Source organism: Rattus norvegicus, chromosome Y (assembly GCF_021556685.1).
Source record: "Rattus norvegicus strain SHRSP/BbbUtx chromosome Y, alternate assembly SHRSP_T2T, whole genome shotgun sequence".
In the NCBI taxonomy this organism is placed as follows: Eukaryota; Metazoa; Chordata; class Mammalia; order Rodentia; family Muridae; genus Rattus; species Rattus norvegicus.
Genome location: NC_141555.1, coordinates 3,576,823 through 3,594,345, shown reverse-complemented (window position 1 = coordinate 3,594,345; position 17,523 = coordinate 3,576,823). Strand labels below are relative to the sequence as shown.

Sequence of the window (17,523 nt, the reverse complement as noted above, 5' to 3'; positions counted from 1 at the left end):
TAAAACAGAGACTGAAGGAACACCCATTCAGAGCCTGCCCCACATGTGGCCCATACATATACAGCCACCCAATTAGACAAGATGGATGAAGCAAAGAAGTGCAGACCGACAGGAGCCGGATGTAGATCGCTCCTGAGAGACACAGCCAGAATACAGCAAATATAGAGGCGAATGCCAGCAGCAAACCACTGAACTGAGAATAGGTCCCCTATTGAAGGAATCAGAGAAAGAACTGGAAGAGCTTGAAGGGGCTCGAGACCCCAAAAGTACAACAATGCCAAGCAACCAGAGCTTCCAGGGACTAAGCCACTACCTAAAGACTATACATGGACTGACCCTGGACTCTGACCCCATAGGTAGCAATGAATATCCTAGTAAGAGCACCAGTGGAAGGGGAAGCCCTGGGTCCTGCTAAGACTGAACCCACAGTGAACTAGTCTATGGGGGGAGGGCGGCAATGGGGGGAGGGTTGGGAGGGGAACACCCATAAGGAAGGGGAGGGGGGAGGGGGATGTTTGCCCGGAAACCGGGAAAGGGAATAACACTCGAAATGTATATAAGAAATACTCAAGTTAATAAAAAAAAATATTTTATTGTTTGGGAATTCCCACCCATGTAGTTTGATGATAATATTCCCATTTATGCCTCCTACATCTCTCTCTACTTCTTTGAATCCTATGTTTGTATATCTTCCACAACAAATTATTGTATACTAACTCCATGATAAACCATTACAAATAATTGTTCAACCATAAAACAGAAGTCAATAACTGTCCATAGTATGGCAGTTAGCAGTAGGAGCCCTCAGGTCTTTCCACTGCATTCTTGATTGTTGAATGGCTTGAAGCTCTCCAGGGTACCACAGATGCTATGTGTCATGAGTGCAACACTCCTCTTATCCTGAAGATACTCTTTCGCTCTGATAAACCATCAATTTGGGAAGCTACAGTCTCTTTGCCCCATCTCTTGGGATAGCCTTTGAGCCTCGTGGAAAGGGTAAAATGTATATCAAACTCATCACGGATGAAATCAATAAAATGAGTACAAAAATATAATGAAAGCAGGAGATCGTTCTTGGAAAATATTAAAAAGATTTTCATAAACTTTGGCCAAGCTAGGTAAAAGGACAGGTGGAATTAATAAAATTTAAGAGAAGAAAGAAGACATAGAGAAAACACAAGTAATTTTATATTTACATTGCCAAAATTAGAATATTCTTTTAAAGTATTCATGATTTAGTTGATGTATTTGATATGTCAGTATTAAATCAGCTCAATGTGCATAATGTAAACAGCACCATAATAACCAATAAAGGCATGTATTTAAAATATCCCACTTAAAAGGTCATAGGACTTCAAATATTTGATCTTACAATTTGATTAGACATTAAAGATGATTTAAAGGTTCTTAGACTATACCATAAATTGGACAAAAGGATCACATACATTAAAAACCTATTTTCTATCTGTTAATACCCAACAATTGACAGAAAAAAAAGGAGAGGATATGAAACATAGGGAGAAAGAGGCAAACAGGAAGGGAAAGAGAGAGGGAGATAGAATTATAGTCAAGTGACAGAAAAGAGAGGAAGAGAGTATTACAGACTAATTTCTATCTATACACACATATTATCAATAAAATATGTATAAACAGATTCAAGAGAAAATTAAAAAGAAAATCTTCGACCACATTTTGTTTAACATACATTTATCAACAATGTAACAATCATGACAGAAGTCCTTGAGAAGCCATAGCTATAGAAGATATAGTTCAACATAACAACGGCTAGATCCAAAAAGCCCAAAGCTATCACCATGCTAAACAGTGAAAAATTCAAAGCTGTTTCACTACAATCAGGAACAAGACAAGAATATACACTTTTTTCATACCTATGAATCCCAGATTGTGTATTTTTAGCTAGAACAATTCAACAGCTGAAGAAAATCCAGGGAGAAAGATGAAAAAATGGAGCAGTCAAAGTGGTCTGATTTACATATTATGTGAAAGTATTTTAAAAACTCTAAAAATGTATCACAGTCTCTTAAGACTGATAAATACATTAATAAATGCAGAATACAATATAAACACACAAATGTCCTTAGGCTTCCTTTATACCAGTAAAAAGCATACTGTAAAAAAAAAAAAAAAAACTTGTGAGGAATTACCCTACCAACTGTTCGAAATTAAACAGTAAAATATTGTGGATTAAAATACAAAAAATGCAAAGAGAACTATGAATTAGCTACAAGTAATCCAACACTGAGTCAACTCTGCTGGTGTTTTGAGAAACCTTAAAAGCTTAACTACATGGAAGATTTCTTGTTCCTGTTTCCTTACATTGCTGACTCCAACCTTGCATCTCTGACACTAGGAGAAACTTCACATCATAATATAAAGCATGTTTGCTTTGAAACTAAATGGATGCTTCTAGTTGTTCTTTACAAAGAAGAGCACACAGTGTTCTGTGATTTATCCTCTTTAAGGGAGGAAGTATTATCCATCTCACAATACCCAGAATGACCAAAAAGTGATCTAGAGAAATTCAAGACCAAAATCAAATGGCCTGGTCAAAACTATTTCTGTCATATCCTATGTGTTTGCTCTTTTAGGGATTTTTAAATTTTTGTGTAAAGATTACTAATTTACGCTCTCTTACCTTCATTTCAGGAACTAATACTATTAGATAGATTATAATTATCTGAATTTCAATCCAAACTTTTAGGGAGAGAACAGACTTTTTGAAATTGTTTTCTTGTTCCTTCTGATGTCTCTCAAAAATGAGATAAGTTATTTATCCATATTTGGATCATCTGTGCTCATAAAGAGTCACTGAAAAGTCATCATTACTGTGTGGACTAGAAAACATAGGTGAATCTTTTCATTCCAGTCATTTATGTCTTTTGATCTTTCACTGTGACAAGTGCTAAAACATATCATTGAAGCAGGAAATATGAAAAGGATTGCTATCAATGGTTTCCAACTTGGACTTCATCTGGATTAACTGAAACCAAAAAATAGAAGGCACAACTGTGAGGGATTTCTGTTAAAATCAGTTTGAATCTGTGAGGTAGGAAATTACACCTTTAAATTTACACAAATTTAAGCCAGATAAAATCTAAACCATTCTTAATTCTAGAAGCATAACTTAGGACTGAAATAAAGAAGCTGTTATTGTAACCTGATTTGATTCACCTTACTAGCCTATCTGTATTTTCAAATGAAATCAGACACTTCATTAATGATTCAAGAATATACTGAGGAAAAGTTGAAATATCAGCCTCTTCATTCATTGAAGAGCCCCGGGATATTCGGACATCCAATTCATAATCAGCCATTTTTGAATTAGCTGCTATAATTTCTTGAATTTTTACAGAAAAACCCTTTAAGTGGATAAAGAATTTCATCATATAAATTCTATTGGATATTCCTGACTACTACACGAGTTATCTAGTGAGAAAAACAGAATAAAGATTGCCTCCTATGAGTCTAGCTCATTGAAAACAATGACTTCATGAAATGGTTAGACAAATGGATGGAACTCAATCTATCATCCTCAGTGTGGTAAATTAGTCACAAAAGAACACACTTGGTATGCACTCACTGATAAGCAGATAGTAGCCCAAAACCATAGAATTCCCAAGATACAATTGACAGACCATATGAACCTCAAGAAGTAAGAAGACCAAAGAGTGGATGCTTCAGAACATAGAAAGGAGAGCAAAAATAATCACAGGTGGACATATGGAGAAAACATATCTAGCAAATAGTGAAGGAAAAGCCATCAAGGGACTTGCCAAACTGTAGGAATCCAGAACGTATACAAGCACCAAACCCAGGCAAATTTGCAGATACCAAGAAATGGATGTTTCAGGAACCTGATAGAATTGTCTGCTGTGAGGGTCTGCCGGAGCTTGCCAAAAACAATGCAGATGTTTATATCCAATCACTGAATTGTGAACTGAGTCCCCAACAGAGGAATTGGACAAAGGACTGAAGCAGCTGAAGGGATTTGCAACCCCATAAGAAGAACACAATATCAAAAAACCAGACCATGCAAAACTCTCCAGGAATAAACCATCTCAAGAGAACATAGAGATGGACCTATGACCAATCTGCTATGAATATGTAGCAGAGGATAGCTTATTTTGACATCAATGGGAAGTAAGACCCTTGGGACTCTCAAGGGTAATACCATAGAGCAGAGAAATATCACGGTGGGAGAGAGGAGGCAGGATGTCAGTAGGAGAAGGATCACACTCATAGAAGCAGGAAAGGACTGGGATATCAGGTGTTTTGAGGGGAAACTGGAATGGGAATTACATTTAAAATGAAAACAAATATTTGAAAAAAAGGCAAAAGATAAGAATCAGCTCAGTTGCATATTCTCAAGGATCATATTCCCTAAATCAATTTTTGTCAAGGTATGAAATGCTCCAATGCAGGTCTTCCTAATTTCTATAGATTCAGGGCAAATAGCCAAGTTAATCCCTCAAATGAAAAACAAACTAATACATCTTCATGCATACATCAGATGGAGGAAGTAGACCATAAGATAGCAATATTAATTAGATTTCTTAGATTTCTGTGGGTTAAGAACTTGCACTTTCATAAAATGTTAAAATCAGAGGATAGTGTGTGGCAGGTTTGTACTTTCCTTTAACCATATGGATCTTATGGAAGAAATTCAGGTTTGGAGTTTTGGAGTCCAGTTACTGGACATCCTGAGACAACTTGCATTCTGATCACTTCAGTAATGGTACATAAGTAGCTCTGTATCTGTAAGGTGGTACTCTGTGTAAATCTCTCTGTCATTCATAAATAGTAGATTTGTCTTGACATTGGTTTGAGAGCAGAAATCTATAGGCACATGAAATTTGTTCCACCAAGCATCATGTCTCTTACATATTCTTTTATAAGTCATGTCACTCTGGGAACACAACATTAATCACTTATTTATCTGAGGAAAACACTTCATATTATACTGTGAGATCTAATGTGGTGAGAGAGCAGGATCTTCATCCTTCATCCTTCCTAGTCTAGAAAACAAACATTCTCTACCAGAGATGTGTAGTTACTGCTGAAAGCTCCATATCCCAAATCTAGTATGAATCTTGCCGTTAACACTGCTTTGATTGAGCAACAACAGGTATTACTCACCAGCTCCACTCCCAGGAGAGTTCTTCACTTCTTCATTTCATCTAATTGACCTCAGTCTGCAATATCTTCCAGAATGAGATATGAGAGAATTATTCCAACCCTGACAATGCTGAGATGCTAAGGCATGATCCTGAGCCCACTAATCTCCTACGGGTATGCCTGGCAATTTAGACCATTAGCATGACTACTCCTGTATGTGTCCCTACAGGTCTCAAAAAACTTCTCACATTATTTGGGTGTTATCCATTCCAAATGATAAACCACACAAGGAATAACAAAAGGACATGGACTGACATCTATCATCTTTTTGAGAATTTGAATCCCAGAGGACCTAAGGGGCAAATAACAATCCTCTGTCACTTCAGGTCTGTGTGAAATCCATTGCTCTTTGTTGTCCACTGGCAGAATTGGTTGCAACAAACATGGAAAGGGGGAAGGAGAGCATGCTCTGGTGTAATAACACCATCATGGAGGCAGGGGTTGTGGGAAGAGAATAGGGTTTTTTATTAGTGGAAACTGGAAAGGGACATAATATTTGAAAAATTGATAAAAATTATCCAATGAAAATGTAAAAACCTGATACACCTCCTCAACAAAAGAAGCTATAATTTATATCAAATAGAACTGAGCAACAATATCATTATCAAGAATAACTAAAAACAAACCACCAATAATAATAAAACTCTTCATTCCTACAAAATTGTTGGAATTACTGAAAATTGCAGTCATTGCTGATTCTATATTTGAAGGAATCCATAGGCATATATCTCTGTGTGTCCTGGCCTCTTTTTATATTCCCATATTGAATATTTTTATTTTCTCTTATGTATTAGAGAAATACTTCTCAGTTTCTGCTTTGTTTTTGATAATAAAGGTAGCTTAATTTAAGAGTGGCAGCATACAGCAAGGATTTTTTTAATCATGATTTTGGGATCCACAGACCATGACACACAAATACATCAAGAATACAGTTTCCTGTGCAGCTCTGCCTGGCTGTAAACCAGTTATGAATCCTAAGATGCATGAGAATTGCAGAAAACCACTGTTGCCTTATACTTGTGCTGTTACAGGGAGAAGAGCCACACATGACTCAGAAGGCATATATATATATATATATATATATGTATATATATATATATATGTGTGTGTGTGTGTGTATACATATATATGTATATATATATATCCTTAGTAATATGGCATTTTAATTAACAGATAAATAACAAAATTTCAAATGTAAAAAAGGAAAACCAAACACACAAAAAATCAAGCTTCAAACCAAAAACCAAATACAGTAGTTAACTTAGGCAGCATTCAATTGCTGCAGGTATTGCAACATACATCTACAGCCAGTCGCTGCCCTTGCAAACATAGCAGATCATCAGGCAAGATGGTAAAAATATCTTCGAAGGTATGTGAAGACATGCCTCAATCAGGGTGGTTGGTTGTTGATTTACAAGTCCTCAAATGGTTAAACATGTGGAATGTTCCATGTGATGCCTCATGCTCTTTCAAGTGGAAACCAAATTGCTACTATTATGAGGAATCAGATGAATTAGGTTTTGTAATTTTTTGCACGCTCAGTGCTCCGAGTGGACAGTTCTGTCTCTGAGAGCTAGAGTCCTAGTCTATGATCAGTTCTAGCATCTACAGGAGTATTTCAGACTAAGTGGTGGAAAAGGCCTGGTGGGGACTTGTCATGTCAGTTATACAAAAGACAGCAGCACAATTCAGCAGGATAATACAGTATGATATTTTATCTGAGACCATTGACTCATGCCCAAGAAAATAAGGAAAGGGTCTCACAGGGCTGCATATTTTCTCAGATTTTAAAAACTCCTAGAAATAAAATTGTGAACAGCACATTACACCAATCATCCTTATGTTTTATTGTGTAATATCATGTTGCAATGTCTTAATGTCACTAGAGGAGAGATATGGCAACCTAGAAAAAAAAAAGGGTTAGGACACCTGGTCATCACTGAAATGAAGGCAATTATTATTTCTCCACTATAGGAATCTGCCTGGCTTCCACTTTAAAACTCAATAATCGCCAAGAGCCAGAGAATCAATATTACAGGAGGTACATGCACACTAAAGTGATATTAAATTCAGCAAGAAAATCTTCCCAATGGGAGGCACTGAAATCTAAAGGATATGCTCATGCAGAAAATAAACTATATCACTACTTTGTTTATCAGTATCCTAAAACTATTTAGGGGAAACTTAATGGCAATGGGCTCAGAAAATACTAGAGAGCTCATATGGGAGGGATGAATATACAATAGCTAGAATCTATATGGATCACATATTTCTTTTTAAATGTAGGAGAACAATATTCTGAATTGTTCCTAGCTGACAACTGCAGAGAACTATGAAGAAAGTTAAACACCTGAAAGGACTCTTTATAAGTACTGGTAATCTACTTGAGTCCTCCCATCCCATGCTTTTAAATAATCTCAGTGACACCGATATGGTGATGCATCTTCTCAGCCAAGTCCTTTTACTCAGTGACCAATTCTTTCTGTTTCAGGGGATCCTGCAGTCTTTCTTACTTTGTCTCCTCATACTGGTCATTAGAAGATAATATTATCCATGGAAGCATGCATGTGTACAGACACTCAGACAAACAGACACACAGACACACACCCAGACATACACACTTTTGAACTCAACCAAATACATTTGTTCACAAACACAGAGTACTTTTAGAATGTGGGTAGTGTCCCAGTTAAAGGTAATATAAGATATCACCCAGGTTCCTAAGTGTACCTTAAGGAAAAAAGGCAAAACAAACAAACAAACAAAAAAAACAACCCTTGAATGGGATATGTATGTAGTGAGCACAGAAGTTAGAAACAGGTATCTTTGCCTGTTACCCAATCCTGCTTAGAAAGTTCTCACGGCTCTGCACTGTAGGCTTAATTTCAGACAATGGACCATTGGTGGTGACATATGAACCTCTTCAGTCCTCTAACTCACTGTTCCCCAGTGAATGCAAAATGAGCAGCAGTTACCAATAGGGGTACCATATCATACCTGACATGGGAACCAAAACTACCAGCACAAACAACTAGGAAATCTCCACAACCACAATCCAAGCAAAAACTCTTTGAATTGTAGTGAGATCCTGTCAGATATATTTCAACACAGATAAGACTCACTAATTCAATGCCAAATGGTTGAATGCATAACCAAACCCAGAAAAAAAATCCTCGGAAGGGATGGATAACATTGTACGTTTTCACTTTCTGGCTGATAGACATCTGGACAATTCCACTTAAAGGCCACTCTGAGGTTTACCACTACAAAACTAATATCCCACAGTTTCTCTGCTGACACCTATTTCTTGTTCTGGAATTTCAGCATCAAAGGTTGAATTTTCAGAAGATTTGTACATGGGTTCTCATTTGACAGCCCCAGCAATGTCTGATGGTCATCCCTTTTCTAAAACCTCCTTAAAGATAGTTTTCATTCAGATCAAATGACTTTGAATAACAATAGTTATGAGTGCCATGGATACAACACAGGATGAGTGCTCTGGACTATTTTGAGCCTAAGGTCTGTCTGAGGGAAAGATGTGATTAAAAACCTGGGCATAACTCCTGAACATCTTCTGGTTGCAGATTCAACTCTACAAAAATTAATCTTTCGAATAAAAAATTCCAGGCCAACCTCCAAAGCCAAGGAACAATAAGCCAAGTTTAGGCCAATCTGGAAAGAAACTGATAGCAGGTAATGATTGAAATATCCAGGATGTTGAGAAGATGCAAAAAGCCACATGAACTTCTATTGTACACTCACTATATACCAAGAGCAAAGAAGGCAGAAGAGCCCTTAGTGAGAGGTTTTGGCACTTACATCCATGTTCTTCATTCCTGTGATTTCCCTTAATTAATGCCAATGTTGTTGGATAGTTTTCCCCCTATAAGTAGTTACAGTAGTGATCAAGACCCCATAAGGGCAATTTAAAATCAGATTAGAAAATTTTGTTTCCATTTGTTCTAGTGAAATATATATATATATATATATATATATATATATATATATATATATATATATATATATATACATTCATATTCACTGGCTGTTTACTTTTGGCCAAAATAACTACAAGTAAGAATCCTAGAATCCTAGAGACTCCTTTAAAGGCAGACTTCCTGGAATGCTTCAAATATAAAACCTGATGCTCACTTTAGTTCAACGACAAGAATGTGCAGACACGTTCTATTCCTAGTGCTGGGGTCAAACCCTGTGCATTAGTCATCAGTTTTCTTTTGTGAGTTAATTAGATTTGTACAACATTCATTGATCTGCCAGTGCATTTTCTTCAGGTCAGTCATCACTTGCTGTTGTTGCATCATGAGCATCTCAGACTCAAAATTGTTCTTGTGGTAGGAGTTATTCCAAGAATCAAATAACTTTATGAACTGAGATCCAAGGATTACATAAAACAAGACTGAATCCTGAACTACACTAGCTTAGGGTTTGACCCACAGTTGCTTCTTTGTACTGGGTCGGTATGGTTCTTATTAAACTTATTATTAGGGAACTGAGAAAAGCAGAGCCAGCAAACAAAAGGAGGGAGCTGATCAGCCTGAGCTCCTGAGGGGGCTGGAAGGAATAGACTAGCTTGCCAAGAACATCCCAGGACACTGTACTAAAGAAAAAGCTCTGACTTAAACCTTAGAAGACAACTTTCCTGTTCGTAGGAAAGAATTCACAATCAAAGAACCTATTGCTACACAAAAACCAAAGGAACATAATCAGTATATGTAGGAAAAAGAATGTATAACACACACCAGGAAAGTGCAATATGCGTCCAAGTTTAGAAGCGGTAAAATGTTTTAATGCTCCAAGTAAGGCTCTCAGTCTCATCACTATCATACCATGGAAATAGAGACAGACTAATATTCAGGCCAAATCAAAAACATAGAATTGCCAGGTCTTCAGGGATAGACATAGACATACTCAAACACACACACACACACACACACACACACACACACACACACACAAATACACTACACACAAACACTAAGACACACAAACACACACAAACACACACACACACTCAAATACAATTAAAATGTCAAATAAATGCAATGGTGTTGCATTAGCTCAAAGGACAATGAATAAAATCAGAGAAACCAAATATTTTCTGTTGCAAATCCAGTCACACACTGTGGGATCATGCCCCTCCAGCTGTTCCCATGACCTTTAGAAGCCCAAGCATGTCCAGGTCAATTACAACAATAATTGGTCATAAACATAGCATAGAGAAATTCCCATAAGTCAACACCTATTCAGCCTTCTTAAAACACACAATGAGAGCCCACACACTACAACCCTTATACCCAGACTGTGATTCAGGCCACAGGCTATGATTTAACTTTGTCAAAATCAAAATAACCTGTGCTCCCATCACACTCCTATCTGAACTTCACAGTCTGTGTTTAAAATACAATCAGGAAATTGATTTTCATTATGATGACACCCTGGAGTTTTAGACAACTGAAAAGTGAGGAAACATGAAATTAAAAGACACCTTAAAACACTCAACTAATAACTTTCACTGTGACTACCTCTCATTTAAGTCCTTTCTGGGTATTATGTCAGTATTATTCAGAGTTTTTTTCTCTCATTTTGCATTTTGTGGAGAGCAATTTTCATGTTCTCCAAATGCTTCAAGCACTCTCCTTATCAAGTGTTGTGGAAGGTTGTGATAATGCCTTCAGATCAAACTCTGTATATAACACAAGTAAACTGGCATGTATGAAGACATAGTGCCAGGAGAAACTATGCTTAGTCTAAAACAGAAGTCTGAGGATGAACATTTTGAGAGATACACTGACTCTCTGACAGAGGAAGAAAGCTACTTTTAAGCTGAACTCAGCTATGTCCCTCTTCCCCACCGTCCTAGCCATATGATGACATATGCCATTATAGACATAAACGGCACTTCCTAATCCCAATCCTCTGCCACATAAATGCAAAAGGTGGCACAAACAGGAAGAATTGGAGGACATTCTCAGCTAATATGAGACATGTATTTTCTTGATTCCAAACAGCTTAATTTCTTGAATCTCTAATCATGCGTTTTCAAGAACAAAGTAAATGACACTTTGATACATGAGCAGGAGAGTATCCCTCTTGCTATCACTTACCCATGTAACCTACATGACACTGCTAAAAATAAAGGTGTTCAACAGCTTATCCTGAGAGAGACCCTTTGTTATTCTTACAGAGGCTCATCCTAGTGTTCTTTGACACTCCCTATGATATTAAAGAGCACCAAGGAAAGCAGTTTGCATATATTAATTTGTGGCTCTCTGTTAAACTACTGATCAGAAATTGTTGCGTCTGGGTCAGCCATTTAGGAAGACTGAAGTTCCAAATCATAAGTCCTACTCCTGCAAGGACCAACTCAAGCCACCCTCCTCCAGGAACCTACCCGACCCCAGCAAGTACTCATTGGGCCTTACCTAGGACTATTCTATTTGTCATGTTCTCCAACATAATAGAAGGCTGGCTTCATTCTATCTTAGTCTGGTCTCTGCAAGTATATGATTCTACTTCCAAAATAGACTGAGCACCCTGGAGAGCATGGCTGCTTCTGAAACAATTAGGCTCTGAAGGTATAGTACACTGGCAATTTGTGTCACCACAACACTGGTGAGATCACAGAAGTTTCTAAGGTTCTCCTGGATACAACAGAATTTCCAGAGAAAGCACTCCTGATGATGTCACTGGGAAAAGTCATAGCCTACATGCTCGCTAACCCTACACAGACTGACCAGTTCCTACAGTACCTTTTCCAAAGACTCACTTTGGAGGCAGGGAACACACATACACACTCTCCTTCCAGAGCTTCAGAGTTCTCACTACTTCATTACAACTCAGTTGCTGAGAATAGGGAGAGTTCATTAAGGCCTTGAAATGGAGACCATCTTTGTTAACACCCAACGATGTGAAGACCTGGAATTAGGGAGATTCTTCTCCCTTAAATGTTTAAACCCAGGGTCAATTCATGTCCAATTCCCACAGTTTTTACTGTTTTCCAAAGGCCGACATTTTTCCCTACACCTTTAAACTACCTTGTTGTGGCAACATAGGTGCTCAGGTGTAGGGCAAACACCCAATTGTAGACTTTCTGTCCATTATTAAAAGTTAAGATGTCCAAAAATGAGTAGACTGATCCTTAAGTTAAAGGCATGGAAAGGCAGTGTGCTGAGGAGCTGCTGAACAAGGCAGAGCAGGAGGAAGCAGAAAAGCTGCAGCACATCATGTTGCACAAGAAACTAGAGCTGGAGATTGACCTAGGTAACCTGTTAGCTTTGACAGCAACCCTCCCTATGGTGCTATGCAAGGCCAGGCCCTCACTGGAGGCAGAGCTGTGGGCACTGTCATGGAAAACATGTAGCTTCTCTTCACCAAACTGTGGCTGATACCGATGAGGCACATGGAGGAGGTGGAAGTGTGCTTGCAAGTGCATGACACAGGCTAGCCACCCAAGAAACCACTGCTCAGCAAAAGCTGGTCACTCACTGGCAGAAGCAGTTAAATCATCTTAAGGGCATCCATCCCAAGAGGAGGACAAACCTCATGCTGAACGAGGTGAATAGTGAGTGGGGACATACTTGTGGATGCAAGCACTTGGGATGACACTAAGGAGGGGCTGATCTAGGAGCCTGAGAGCGCTGACCCAAGCAATGACTAGGTCTTCAAGATGACTCAGGCCAAGAAATAATTCATGGCTAAGAACTAGCTGAACCATCAGTGATACCTGGTCTGCATGTACAAGATGCAGATGCCAAGATGTGCCGGCATGCTCCCTACAAGACACCAGAGTAAGGAGGAGCTGTGCTGCACGATGCATGTGTCCATGGTCTCCAGTGCTTTGATGGGACACTTCCAGGAGATGCTCCCCAAGAAGAAAGTGCTCCGGGGCTAAGAGAATTAGAGAAAGTTTCTGCCCCTCTTTAAGGACTTCATAGCCCAAAAGAAGAAATATTTGGAGGTATTTCCTGTTGTAAACAGCAAGAAACTGCAGCTGGAATTGTTGGGGGTCACCAACATGCAATAGGAAAGAGGACCAAAAGGAGGTTGCCAGGAGGATTTAAATGAGTCAGAACGGCAAGAGAAAATGGCACATCCAGGAGGCTTTAGAGCCAAGAAGCATTCCAGGCTGCCTACTTTAGGTTGCAAGAAGAATGGAGTGTGGCACCAAGGAGGGAAGAGGAGAAAGTAGTGCTCTCCCCTCTGGAACTGTTCTAAACAGCTAAAACTGCAAGTATTGTAGGTTAGTTCAGTAGTTGGCCACATTTTTCAATGAACTTGACATTAAAGTGACAGGTTTGCTTCTCCTCTAGTCATTGCTAGACTATGAATTAAGGGAGGCACCGAATGGAAGATGATGTATTTTGAGAATATGAGAATTATAGAATTAAAATTGTCAGAACCAAGAAGATGTTAAGGCTTGCCTATCATCTTGATTTTGGATGCTAGGTGAAGATTGACCAAATTTCTAGGTTATAGCAGATTGGTATCTACATTTTTGCATTATTGTAAAAAAAGCCTGCATATTGATTAAAACAGGAAGAATGTGTGGAAATTACAAAAGATATATAGGTACCTGGTATTGCTTTAAGCTTTTACTGACAGTAGAGGTTTTATGTGAAGACTTTGACCTGTGAAATATGGAGTGTGCTTTCAAAAACCAAAGTTACAATGGTAGTAAAATGGACCATTGTATTAAGAAAACTCAAAAATTCTTTTTGGCACTGTCTATAATTAATATATAGTGCATATTCATACTATTTCAGGTGATATATTTGACCAATACTTTGGAAGCAAACTAAATAATGGTAATTAATCTTCTTTCTTAAGAAGATGTCATTTTGTTTGTAGCCCGTGGGTTTTTTTTTAATTGGCTTGGGTTTTAGATTTTATCAAATTCTGGGTTGCAATTCACTATGGAGTTGTGCAAGCCTGTCTGAAACTCACTTAGGATAAGTGCTGAGATTATAAGTGCGCAGACATAAACAACAGATTTAATGTTTATTTCTTTCTTGGATGGTTTCCCTGTTTCATTATCCTTTTTTAAAATCTTTAAAAAAACCTTATATTTACATAAGTAAAAAATAAATAAGTTAAAGTCTCAAATGCTATCAATTTCTCATGTCACCAGAAAACTAAATTAGACATCTGTGAGAAAAGTTCAACTGGCAATGATATTTGCCGCTCTGTGGTCTCATCAACTATCACTTCTCTAATATCTACCTTCATGAACTCCCAGGTCCAGTCCAGAGTTAGATGGGAGTTGGACCCTGATCCTGTATTCATAACATAACGAAGATTTACAAGGATAGAGAGGGAATGAAGAAGCCTCAGATCTAGTGAAACCTCAATTTTCATGTGTTTTTAAGATCCTGAGAAAGGCCCTTAGACACTGTCACCTGAACCTTCTGCCTTACTTACAAGGATCTGCAGAAGCCATGGTAAAATGATGCCTAACCACACAGATGTAAGAGTGGAAAAATCATCTAATTCCTTTCCAAGTTTATTTCTTTACCTTTGGCTACTGACTTGAGTAGGAAGTAGCACAATGAGAAATCTCAAAATAGGAACTGGAGGGATGTTGGGGAAGTCAGGAGTGCAATGGATCTCTGAAATAGTTCAATGAATAGCCTTTATGGAGAACTTGAGGGCCTGGATAATGAAAAATAATTAGTACTTGATTTTGGCCAGGTGCTTACCTGTGAGCCTGAGAAACAAAGAGGAGCCTTATTTCAAGCATAAAATTATACAGATGAATTCATCGATTTATGTGGCACAATTAGCACAAGGTAAGTAAGTGAGAGGCCTATGCACCCTTCCTCGGACACGAATGAGAGTTTTTTACTGCAACTTGTAAGGACCTTTTCTTTATTTTCAATGGACTAGAACTCTGAAGTCCTCATGCACAATTAATTTCAAGTATATATATATATATATATATATATATATATATATATATATATATATATCTCATTACCTTTAATAAATCATTTTTGACTATGAATGTTCAGCTACTATCTGAAACAATCTTGGAACACTGCTTGGCAGAACTTGGAGCAATGTTTTAGTATTTTCAGTCTGGTGGAGAAAACATCTTCCCACCAGAACAGACTTCATTAAGAACAATCATGTAATCTTCACTTCCCCTATATGGAAGTTTTCAGGGAAATCAGTTTCCCAGTCTCAACCATAGTCTCAGTCCCTCATATCAACCCACTTCTGAAACAAGTATTACTGTTTTAGATTTATATAACTCCAAAACTGACACATTGCATAGATATACAGTGACAGCATATCAAGTCTAGTTACAACATATTTAAGTGTGAGCAACTCAATATTGTGGACTCCAAACAGGGAACCAGGTGTAGGTTAGTTACCAGAGATCTGCCAATATTTCTGGTGGACCAATCATTTCTGTCATGTCCACCACCAACCCTTGGGCTCAAGCTCTCCTTTTGTCCTTTGTACATTTTCAAATTCCCCTTTGTTATACCACAGAATCTCGGGCACGAGGGGCTCACAATATGTCAGCTGCATGTATACAAACATGGGGAGGTTGGAAGGAGAGTTAATTATTCATCCAGATATAATGGATGGGGACAGCAAGGATATGTGAAAAATGAGATGCAATTGCTGCAGGTGATAGAATTGCTCAACTGTTGCTCTTTCCTTATATCAAGAGAAAGGCTGCTCCAAAAGGAAGGGAAGGAGATTTTGGGAGTCCTGGAAAATGTGTTTTGTCAAACAATATTCAATGACTATAGGCCCAAACTAATGGTACAAATGAATGTCATTGACATACAAGAATCGGTTGCTATAATAGCTGATGTTACTATTCATTATCAAAAGTTTTGTAGTGCAGATCAGTTCCTTCAGAAGGATTACACATACTTTAGAGGAGGTGGTAAATTAGCACAAATAAGTCCAAGTGTTCAATCAGTCAGGGTTAAAGTTAGGGCAACTCAGAGTTCAGTATAAGGTTCTGTCAGGTTCAATTTTAAGTGGGTCACGCATGTCAAAAAGAAAGGAAACACTGAACTTCATGGTGATATTGTAATTAATTCTTTCTGAGATTCACATGGCTTGTAGGAGGATCAGGCCCAATTTGCATTCTACCTCAGAGTTCACCTACAGATGAGTAAAACGTCCATGATGTCTAGTGTGAAGTGTATAAGAAGTATTTCTTGATGTTGGTGTCATGCTTTCACTAATGTATTTTAAATGCTCTTATTGATAACTGTTTTGATCTCTTAATGTAGGTGTAAAATGCCTATGAGACAATTGGTATATAAAAAATATAATTTATATGAATCTAATTGGTTTTACTATGTCATGGTCATTTATACTTTGGTCCAGAATTAACTTTTGTGGTTTCAGTGTGAAACAATTTTCAAAGTTCATAAGTTTGAACACTGCCTCCTAAGCTGGTAATGCTGTTATGCATTTTTGAATCCTTTAGGAAATGAACCTTCCTTTGAAAAATGGGTTGTTACCTCTAGGGAAGGAAGAATGGATAAAAAGAGAAAGGGATGGAGGGAATGAGCCAAAGATAGATTCAGAGAGAGAGACAGAGAGAAAAAGAGAGAGAGACAAACAGACAGACGCAGAGAAAAAGACAGACAGAAAGAAAGGAAGAGAGAGACAAAGAAACAGAGAGACAGAGTGCAGAGAGAAAAAGAGAAAGTGGTTGACCACTACTCATGTTCCCTTGTTACTTTTGGTTGGCTACTCTGTGGTCTACTTTTACTGGGCCTTAGTCCATAGTTCTGAGAAGGTCCCAAAGTGTACTAACCAAGATTTTGGCTATTTTCCTTCTGCTTCTGGCTACCAGTTATTATTCGAAGTATGTCAACTTAAATATGGCTTTTGTAATTAAAATTCACCCTGACAAATGCTTGGTGCAACCATGGTATCCCTAACACCCAACATTACTGCTTGCTGGCTAATAAAGACATTCTACTGATTTAAACCCAAGTCCTGTCTGTTCTCATGGAAATCCCCATGACACTGCTTCTTGTGATACTGTGGGTTTCTCCTGTTTCAGTAATTTAATTGCCAGACAAATGTAATCCCTTGCAGACCCTAGATACAAACCATAGTCTTTTGTACAAGGGTAAGTGCCAATGATCATTTGAGGGGTATATATTCTCATTGGAAATCATAACTTAAAATCCCTGATATAATCAAGTTGACACTTTTAAAGAGTATGAATACAATTACCTTTACTGTTTTACCCTGACATGTTACTGATACATTGACTCAAATCTAGCCTCGTGAGAATTGAATCCCAGGCTACAGATTGAGAACTGC

The 17,523-nt window shown here is 37.9% G+C and overlaps 1 long non-coding RNA gene across 1 annotated transcript in view; it reads right to left on the bottom strand.

Annotated features, from left to right (window-relative positions):
• LOC147997945 (uncharacterized) overlaps positions 1 to 11,786 on the bottom strand; it is a 60,697-nt gene extending 48,911 nt beyond the window's left edge. Inside the window, exons 1-2 of the long non-coding RNA XR_015647402.1 lie at positions 11,640 to 11,786; positions 5,158 to 5,222 (exon numbers count right to left, since the gene is read on the bottom strand). This is a non-coding gene — a long non-coding RNA (uncharacterized LOC147997945). The remainder of the gene's footprint in view (positions 1 to 5,157; positions 5,223 to 11,639) is intronic.
• Between the last annotated feature and the right edge of the window lie 5,737 nt (positions 11,787 to 17,523).